Source organism: Elaeis guineensis, chromosome 1 (genome assembly GCF_000442705.2).
Source record: "Elaeis guineensis isolate ETL-2024a chromosome 1, EG11, whole genome shotgun sequence".
NCBI classification, from domain to species: domain Eukaryota; kingdom Viridiplantae; phylum Streptophyta; class Magnoliopsida; order Arecales; family Arecaceae; genus Elaeis; species Elaeis guineensis.
In genome coordinates this window covers 34042611-34052942 of record NC_025993.2, presented here as the reverse complement: position 1 = coordinate 34052942, position 10332 = coordinate 34042611, and the positions used below count along the sequence as shown (strand labels likewise).

The 10332-nt window shown below is 36.4% G+C and overlaps 1 non-coding gene across 1 annotated transcript; it reads right to left on the bottom strand.

The window, feature by feature from the left end:
• Positions 1-379: 379 nt before the first annotated feature.
• Positions 380-485, bottom strand: LOC140855157 (small nucleolar RNA R71). Its single transcript, XR_012138187.1, has one exon. It is a non-coding gene; the product is annotated as a small nucleolar RNA R71 (small nucleolar RNA).
• Between the last annotated feature and the right edge of the window lie 9847 nt (positions 486-10332).

Sequence of the window (10332 nt, the reverse complement as noted above, 5' to 3'; positions counted from 1 at the left end):
AAATCAGAAGAATGATCCACCTAGACAGTTGAAGGAGTACTTTACTCCTTCCACATATACATACTCTCCTTGTATTCAAGTGCCCCTTGTGGAGACCACCCAATATGAAATTAAGTCTAGTATAATCCAAATGTTACCTTCATTTTATGGACTTAGTAATGAGGACCCTTATAAACATCTTGAAAAATTTCTTGAGACATGTTCAACTGTCAAGATTCACAACTTCTCCGATGATGCTCTTAGGTTAAAATTATTCTCTTTCTCACTTAAGAATAAAGCCAAATACTGGCTACATACCTTGGATTCTATGACTATATCAACCTGGGACCAGCTGCAAGGAGAGTTTCTCAAGAAATATTTTTTCATAGGAAAAACTAATCAAATAAGAAAAGTCATAACTAGTTTTTCCCAATTAGATAGAGAAATATTCCATGAAATATGGGAGAGGTTAAAGGACCTTATTAGAAAATATCCCCACCATGCTGTACCCAAGTGGCAGTTAATCCAATATTTTTATGATGGGTTATCTGAAAGACATCGACAAATGGTCGATGCATCATGTGGTGGAACATTCATGCTCAAAAGTCAGGAAGAGGCATGGCAACTATTTAAAATTTTAAGTAAAAATTTATTACATCATATGTCTGCCTCCATTAGAGATAAACCCATGTTAAACCCAAAGAGAGGTAGAATATATGAAGTAGGAAACTCAATAGATATCCATCATAAGGTAGATGAATTATCCCAAAAGTTAGATCAATTATTAAGTATGGGACATTCCTCTTCTCCATGTTGTCAGATGCAAGATATATGTGCATTATGTTCGAGCCCCACTCATTGTGTGAATGATTGTCCAGTTGCACCACAATTTCCTGAATATGTACAAGAATAAATCCATCAAGCCCAAACTACTCATAGACCAGGGAACAACCCCTATTCTAGTACGTACAATCCAGGATGGAGAAACCATCCAAATTTCTCATAAAATCACAATCAGTGGTTCCTCTAGTGCAACAAAGATCAGGTTATCCGAATGCGGCTTATAAGCATCCATCTCAGTCACAATACCAGAACCCTCCTCAACCCACCCCGAGTACTCATAACTCAGCTTTCGAAGAAAAGATGCTACAAGCACTTAAAGGACTAGAAATGAATACCCAACTCCGTCACTCCCATACGCAATCAATAGCAAAGCTAAAGACCTAGATAGGTCAGCTAGCAACAGCTTTCAGTAGGAGGGAAGAAGGCAAATTACCCAGTCAGCCTATTAATAACCCAAAAGGACAATACATGGCTGAAAGCACCATTGGTCCTGAAACTTTTTTCGAACATGCCAAATCGATTATGACCCTTAGAAGTGGAAAAACCTTAAATCAACTGGAAGTAATCCAACAACAAGAGCAACCAATTCCAACTACACCAGAAAAGAAGAAACCTGAAGAGAGGAAAGAACCTGTTAACCTAGCACTTGCACCTAAGGCTCCATTTCCCAGTGCTTTAGAATCCCCTCTGTCTCTTGATAAGAAGGGTATAAAATTGAATGAAATGCTGGAACTATTTAAACAAGTCCAGATAAACTTACCCCTTCTCGATGCCATTAAGCAAGTTTCGACCTATGCCAAATTTCTAAAGGACCTGTGTACACAGAAACGAAAATCAAAGGCACAGATACCAAGAAAAATCCACCTAACTGAGCAGGCCAGCTCAGTTTTTCAACAAATTGCCCCATCCAAACTGAAAGATCCAGGTACCCCAATTATTTTTTGTATCATAGGGGACCTCACGATTAAGAAGGCATTATTAGATTTGGGTGCAAGTGTCAGCCTTCTCCCGAGCTCTGTATATGATCTATTTGGATTTAGAGAGTTAAAACCCATGACGGTGACCTTACAACTTGTAGACTGATCTATTAAGGTACCCCGTGGAATGCTGGAAGATGTGTTGGTGAAAGTAGATGAATTCTATTTTTCTGTTGACTTTCTTGTGCTGGATATAGAATCTGGCAGCAACCCTAGCCAAATACCGATCATCCTAGGTGGACCCTTCTTAGCAATCGCTAATGCTTGTATAAATTGTAGGACCGGGGTTATGGATGTATCTTTCGGAAATAAGAAGTTAAGGTTGAATATTTTCAATGCATCTCAGGGACCACCTAGGTATGACCATAATGAGATCAACCTGTTAGAGGAAGTTGTAGAAGATAAAGCTCTTGCCTTACTCAACTCAGATCCTTTACAGGCATGTCTAACATATTTTGGAATGAATAATTTTGATATCGATGGATACACTGAAAAAATACATGCTTTGCTAGAACCTCTCAATTTTAGCACCACTCCCCCTTGGACTGTAAAGTATGAACAATTACCAACTCAATCAAGTCCTCTGATACCATCCTTAGAAGCACCACCTACTCTAGAACTAAAGCCTCTTCCTGTCATGCTAAAATATTCATTTCTTGGACCCAATGATACCCTTCCAGTGATCATTGCATCTGACCTAACTACTGACCAGGAAGACAAACTTGTAGGGGTGCTCAAAAAGCATAAAGAGGCTATAGGGTGGTCGATTGTCGATTTGAAGGGTATAGATCCTTCTGTTTGCATACATCATATTCACTGCGAGGTTGAGGCAAAACCACATAGGGACATGCAACGAAGATTGAATTCAAATATGCAGAAAGTCGTGAAAAAAGAAGTAGTGAAATGGCTAGATGCTGGAATTATCTATCCAATTTCAGATAGCCAATGAGTTAGTCCAACCCAAGTAGTACCTAAGAAGTTAGGTATTACCATAGTAGAAAACAACGAGGGTGAATTAATTCCTACTCAGGCAACAACTGGTTGGCGAGTATGTGTGGACTACCGAAAGCTGAATGCCGTTACTAGGAAAGATCAGTTTTCTTTACATTTTATTGACCAAATTTTAGAACGGCTAGCAGGACAAAGTTTCTTCTATTTTCTAGATGGATATTCGGGATATAACCAGATCCCAGTATTTCCTGCTGATCAAGAAAAGACTACCTTCATATGCCCATATGAAATATTTGCATTTAGACGTATGCCATTCGGTCTCTGCAATGCACCAGTCACTTTTCAACGATGCATTTTGGCCATCTTTTTTGATATGGTCGATAAATTTCTAGAGGTCTTCATGGATGATTTTTCAGTATTTGGCTCTACCTTTGATGACTGTCTTCAGAACCTAGCCAAGGTTCTCCAACGATGTGTAGAGATAAATTTGGTTTTAAGTTGGGAGAAGAGCTATTTTATGGTTCGTGAGGGAATTGTGCTTGGACATATTGTATCCAAGCGGGGGATTGAAGTAGATAAAGCAAAGGTTGAAGTAATCTTGAAATTGCTTCCCCCAACCTCAGTTAAACAAGTGCGATCCTTCCTAGGCCACGCAGGTTTCTATAGGCACTTCATTAAGGATTTCAGCAAGATCTCACGACCCTTGTACAACTTGCTTTTCAAGGAAAATTCTTTTGATTTTAATGAAGATTGCCTAACCGCTTACAATAAACTTAGAACTGCCTTAACCACTGCACCAATCATAAAATCTCCGGATTGGATCCTACCATTTGAAATCATGTGTGATGCTTCTGATTATGCTATAGGGGTAGTTCTTGGGCAAAGATTTAATCGAGAACCGCATGTAATCTATTATGCAAGTAAAACTCTTTTAGATGCTCAATTGAATTACACCACGACTGAAAAAGAGTTGCTCACTGTTGTGTTTGCCCTAGATAAATTTAGATCATATCTTTTGGGCTCCAAGGTCCTAGTATACTCCGATTATACAGTGCTAAAACATCTGCTATCCAAAAAGGATACAAAACCTAGGCTGATTAGATGGATTCTTCTATTACAAGAATTTGATTTAGAAATTTTAGATAAAAAAGGTTTCAAAAACTTGGTAGCAGATCATATTTCTAGGATTCTGGTAGAACACAATAGAGAAATGATCAGAGATAGATTTTCGGACGAACAACTCTTTTCAATATCTTCCATTGGTCTTTCTTAGTTCGCTCATATAGTCAATTACTTAGCTGTGGGACAAATACCATCACATTGGACCCAATAAGAAAAAAATAAATTTTTCTCTCAAGTAAAGTACTATTTCTGGGAAGAACCAGAGTTGTTCAAATATTGCCCAGATCAAGTAATCCGACGTTGTGTCCCTGAGTGTGAAGTCTAAAGTATTCTTAACTTCTGCCACTCGCTAGCTTGTGGGGTACATTTTAGTAGAAGGAAAACTGCAGTAAAGATGTTGCAGAGTGGATTTTATTGGCTGATACTATTCAAAGATGCACATGAATTCAGTCGTAATTGCCTGCGATGCCAGCAAACAGAGAATATTTCGAGAAAAGATATGATGCTCCTATCCCCTATACTTGTAGAAGAAATTTTTGATGTTTGGAAAATTGATTTCATGGGACCCTTTTCCTCATCATTTGGATTTGAGTATATTTTGGTAGCAGTGGACTACATATCAAAATGGGTAGAGGCTATGGCAACCTGAACCAATGATCATAAAGTCATGATCAAGTTCATTCAACATAACATCTTTAGTCGATTTGGATGCCCAAGAGCCATAATTAGTGATGGAGGTACACACTTCACGAATAAGCACTTTGACACGCTAATAAAAAAATATGGAATAACCCATAAAGTCACCACACCTTATCACCCCCAGACAAGTCGCCAAGTTGAGGTGTCCAACAGGGAGATCAAGCATATTCTTGAAAAAATGGTAAGACCCGATAGAAAAGACTGGTCAGCACGCTTGGATGATGCATTATGGGCTTACCGTACTGCTTTTAAAATATCTATAGGAATGTCTCCTTATCGACTTGTATTTGGTAAAGCTTATCATTTACCAGTGGAATTGGAACATCATACATTTTGGGCCATACGGCAATTTAACTTTGATATGAAAAATACGGGTTCCAATAGGAGACTTCAACTAAATAAACTTGAAGAGCTATGCAATGAAGCGTACGAGAGTGTCAGAATTTATAAGGCTCGAACTAAAGCATACCACGATAAATTCATTGCATGAAAAATGTTCGAGCCCAATCAAAAAGTTTGGCTCTTCAATTCTAGGTTGTGACTTTTTCTTGGTAAACTTCGTTCACGTTGGAACGGACTTTTCATTGTAACTCAAGTATTTTCCTATGAAGCCGTAGAACTCAGAGATCCTAAATAGGAGAACACCTTTAAAGTAAATGGTCAGCGATTGAAACCTTACATAAATGGAATTAGCGATGGAGAATTAATTGAATCTATTGATCTAATGGATCTAGTACCGCCATGATACTCAGTTCAGTCTGACTGAAGATTTTAAACTTAGCACTCTTGGGAGGCAACCCAGTTTATATATTTTTTTAATTATCTTGCTTCTTTTCTTTTCATAGAAAAATCCAAGAAAGGCAATCAGCCAAGTTAGGGGAGGCATCTCATCCAAAGCCCAGATGGAGTCATGAATTAATCACGCCCACAAAGGAAGAATCCCTCACCTGACAATGAACGAGCACATCACATCCAGGTGGTATCTTTCCTTGTAATTTCTTTCTCTATTCTACTTTGTTACTTTCTTCATCCATTGGGGGCAATGGAAATAAAGTTGGGGGGGAGAATAATTAAATTAATCAAGTCCTCAAGTATGACCATAATCAGTTTTGTGTACCAAATTTTATCTTGATTTGAAGTAAATCAGGTATTCTAATTGATGAATGATTAATGGTTTAGATAATTTTAAAGATATTGAGGGGCAAATTATTAAGAAAGCCCAATAAATGGTAGGGTTTAGATCAGAATAAATTTTGGAGTGATTTTAAAACCTCTTCTTACTGATTTCAATGAAGAATCTGCTTCATGGGAGTTGAGTGGAAAGGTCGAAGTATACAAAAGTTCCCCTTAGTAAAAAAAAAAGAGTTTTAGCATTGTTTCATTGAGTAACCGGGCCCCTTTGCCTAAGTAAGCATTGTAGTTCGCGTCAAAAGGTGAGGATATAAGAAATCGAGTATAAAATTATATCTTTTCTTAGACTAGAGTCAGTAAGCCCGAGGGGTGTTCTACATCTAATGTCCTAAAGCCAACTGGTTTGAGAGTCATTGGATGAAAACTTGCTACAAAGGTCAGCAAGAAAGTATGCTAAAAAGAAAAAAAAAAAAAGAAAGATAGAAGATAATAAAGGGGACTAAATTGTAAGAAGATAATAAACTCAACTCACATCAAGTTAGAGGATTTAAAGAGTAGAGTTGGGAGTCGGTAAAAGAAGATCTCTAAGAATTTTTATGGACTTCACTCAACCACTGAATGGATAAAATTAATAATCCAATGAAATACTTCTTTGATTGTCTAGCCGGATATCAACTAACTTTAGAACTACCTAATATAACTTTTAATTCAAAGACAAGTTAGTACCCATTACTAATTTTTTTATTTTACTCAAGGACGAGCAAAAACTAAGCTGGGAGGTGTGATAAACATGAAAATTAATATATTAGAGACCCTAAATATATCATGAATTAAATTAATTAGTTAAGAATTGATGTTATTTAATTTATTTTATAGAAAATTAATGAAGACCCAAATATGTCCAAATAGTCAAAACTCAAGTACCAAAGCTCCACCAAAGCTAACATGGGTGCATGCCGTTCAAGGCTTGAAGCTAGCCTTTAGTGAAAACCATAACATTAAATGAGAAAGCCCATGGTATATTTAATGCTCAAGGAGGAGTAAAGTGAGTGCCGTGAGCTGGTTCCAAACAAAGTATTTAATTGGCTTCTAATTTTTCTCTACGTGGTCCATGCTGTACCAACAAAAGCTATATGGCTTCTTCACACGAAAATACTTGGACACTGATCGGACGCTGCAAGTATTCAAATAAATATGGGAGAAAGGGAGCCGCGCGATGCATAAACTCATGCGGAATGCGAAACAAACACACCTGGAATGTGGAACTAACTCACGAACTACGGAACAGATGCGAGAATACAGTGTGGAAGTTTTGATGCGATACGGATGCGGCTTGGATTTTTATTTAAAGAGAAACCATAGGAATGAAAAGGGGGGGACATGATGGACACCGCCATTCTTCGTCTCTTCTCCCATCATTCTCATTCCATATTTTATCTAGCCTAACCCTCCAAATATCCAAAAAGCTTCCACCATCCATCACATACCAGCCCCCCCCTCCTCATCCATCTCCAACCTTCCAAACAATCCATCTGCTCAAGCCCAGGATGTCAGTGCGCAAGAGTTCCATGGAAGGCTAGACTCCTCCAACTCGAAAAGACGATGAAGCATGCAACACAGATTTATTTTCTTTATCTTGTATTTATTTTCTATGCAATAAAATAAAGAATTATTTTATGCTTCATGCTCATTTGATATTCTTTCTTATTTCTTTAAAGGTTTGGATTCGACGTATATGACTTATACTTTTCACAGACATGCCGTGATCTACAGATACGGTACGCGCTAGGAAAGATAGATCGTTACATTTCAAGTTCGAGTTTCTAACTGATAGTTAAGTTAAGATAATCTATACTTGAGATGGACGAGCCATAATCCAAGGATACGGTTCGTACCTATCCGAGATAAATTACGCTGCTTCTTAATTACAAATCTCATCATTGCGACATAAAAGTAAAAGAAAATAGAATTTATTTTACATGGTGGATTCTGAATTTTTGAGGTTTCTTTCTTATTCAATTTTTTTCATGAATTAAACTTAAATTATTATTTTTTTAATAATTAATTAAAATCAATCTTTTTTTTTTTATTAATTATAAATAATTATCCAAGATCCCTGTGAAACGATCCTGATTCACCCTAGCTATGTAGTAAGTTAGAATTAGGTTTATTTTTGGCACGCTGACGATGCGCATCAGACCTCACAGTGGCACCCATACATGCTATGAAGAGCATCCCATTGAATGGGAGGAGAGGATCATGAAACTCTACTTGCTCCTATGACCGGATGGCCTAGTGATTATCCAATCTGAGTACTTTGCTACTCAGAACATCTAATCTAAATAAATAATAATTAGATCTAAAAATAAACTAATTTATATCTAATATAAATCATAAATAATCAGATATAATAATAAAAAATTAGATCTAAAGTCATATTAATTCATATCAAAACAACCTGACTCTGATACCAGTCGAAGAAAATTTGTGGTAGTGCAGTACATGCAATTAAAAAATTTTCTACAGTAGAAATAATATATTAAATAATTTAATTTTAATTATATGTATAAGATCTAATCTTAGACTACCACATCAAGATCTTTAATATAAAAAATATATACTTTAGATCTGAAAATAAAAATCACATCAATCTTATCGATGCTGAAATTATAGATCTAACTATTAGATTTACCAGAAGAATCAAAATAAGTTAGAGATCGTTATCAAACAAATTTTGATCTTGATCTCTTCTGATCCAATGGTTGGAAATGGTGTTCCTCAGGTTACTCACAATCACACAAAGTCATCTGGCCTCTATAGAAAAATTCACGCAAAGACTGGCACAGATCAGGGACTTGGAGATGCTAGTCTGCGAACAACTTCAACAGCTAATCTCTTCCTTCTTCTACAAGTACCTTGGACACTTCAAAATAATAGAAGATCTAAAGGAGAAAGAGAGGAGGAGAAGAAGCTCTAGAAATAAAAAAATCTCCAAGAAAATTGATCATGGGACATCCAAGAGAGGGGTCCCTTTTTTATAGACTAGAAATTAGGACTTTCTAAGAAAGGATGCCATGAATCAACACCAAAATCCCTTTTTGACATCCCCAAAAATTTTAAAAAAATTATTAAGATGTGGATAAAAAAATCTAAATTCTTACACTTCAAAGAATTTTTCAAGAAAAATAAATAAAAAAATAATATAACTCCAATAATATACCATATACAAAAAATCTCTTTCCTAGTCTTTATCTTATCTCTAATTCGGATCACATTCAAATTAGGCAAGAGATAATATTATGACTCATTAGCTACAGCCAACCACCCTTATTGGATCCTCTCTCATGACACCAAAAATCATAATCCAAATCTAACTAGGCATGGATCCAGATATGGCGCAAAAGATAAGGATAGAGTCCTAGTCTGACTTGGACTCTTCATTTCTAATTCAATTATATTCCAAATCAAATTTGGATTGAAACCACTGATAGAAATAAGCCTAATCTAATTAAAAATCTAAATATCTCATAAAATTTCTAACCCAATTAAGAATTAGTCGAGTACAAACCTTGATCGAATTAGGATCAAATTTTTCTTGTAATCGGGTTTGATCATATCAATCCAATCTGAGTCGAACTGAATCTAATTCAATTAGACTTATTTTAAAGCTCTTTACTCAATCAAATTGAGTCAATTAGTAATCTAATTACTAATTAATTCTTCATAAATGATAGAGTCTCAGTCCCAATGAGACTCTCCCACAGAGTCCTAGTTCAAGTGGAACTTTTCACCAGAGTCACAATCCAATTGGACTCTTCAGCCATCAGATCTGACCAAATCTTCTAATACGTATGACCCTATAGGTTCGAACCTAAATCGATAGAATGAGAATAACTGAAGGAAAAACTGATTTTTTTCTTATAGGATCTTCCAGATCTAATGAGATCTGGGGTGAAATATTTCAAAAAAAAATATTCTATGATATTTTAGATCTAAAATCTATTAGATCTAATTTCTATTATCTGATATTAAATCTAAAATTAAATCTAAAATTATAAGAAATAGAGAAATACCTCTAGGATAACTAGATTATCCTGTAGATGATCGCAGCAATGTCTGAGGTTGTAAAATAGTCATGCAGTTGCTTGGCCTCTATCAGTATCTACTCGAGTAGGATCTAAATCATCTTCTCCTCACAAATTTTTACTCCAAAAATTAGATCTGGATCTGATCTGAAAGATCTTCTGAAGCTGGAGCAGCAGCTTCTCGATAAATCTCTACAGCCTTCTAATCAGGAAGCCACCACACCTTGGACAAGCACCAGATGGATGCCCAACCTCTTGGATGTGAAGAGGGGAGGGAGAGGAGCAGAGGAGGCAGGAGAAGTGGAGAGGATTCTGGCTTTTACTGGTTATTGAGCAAAGTCTCAAAACCCTAGGCACAGACAGGGTTTAAATAGACCCTACTGCGCCATGCAGTGCCACATCATTCGATCAATCAGAAAATTTTAATTAATTCTGAAAAAATTTTGATTGATGAAGTGATGTCATTTGATCATATCAAATAAAAATCCCCACAATTCCTCCTACTGCTGGCACCAACACTGGATAAGCACAGTGAGATTTGCGCC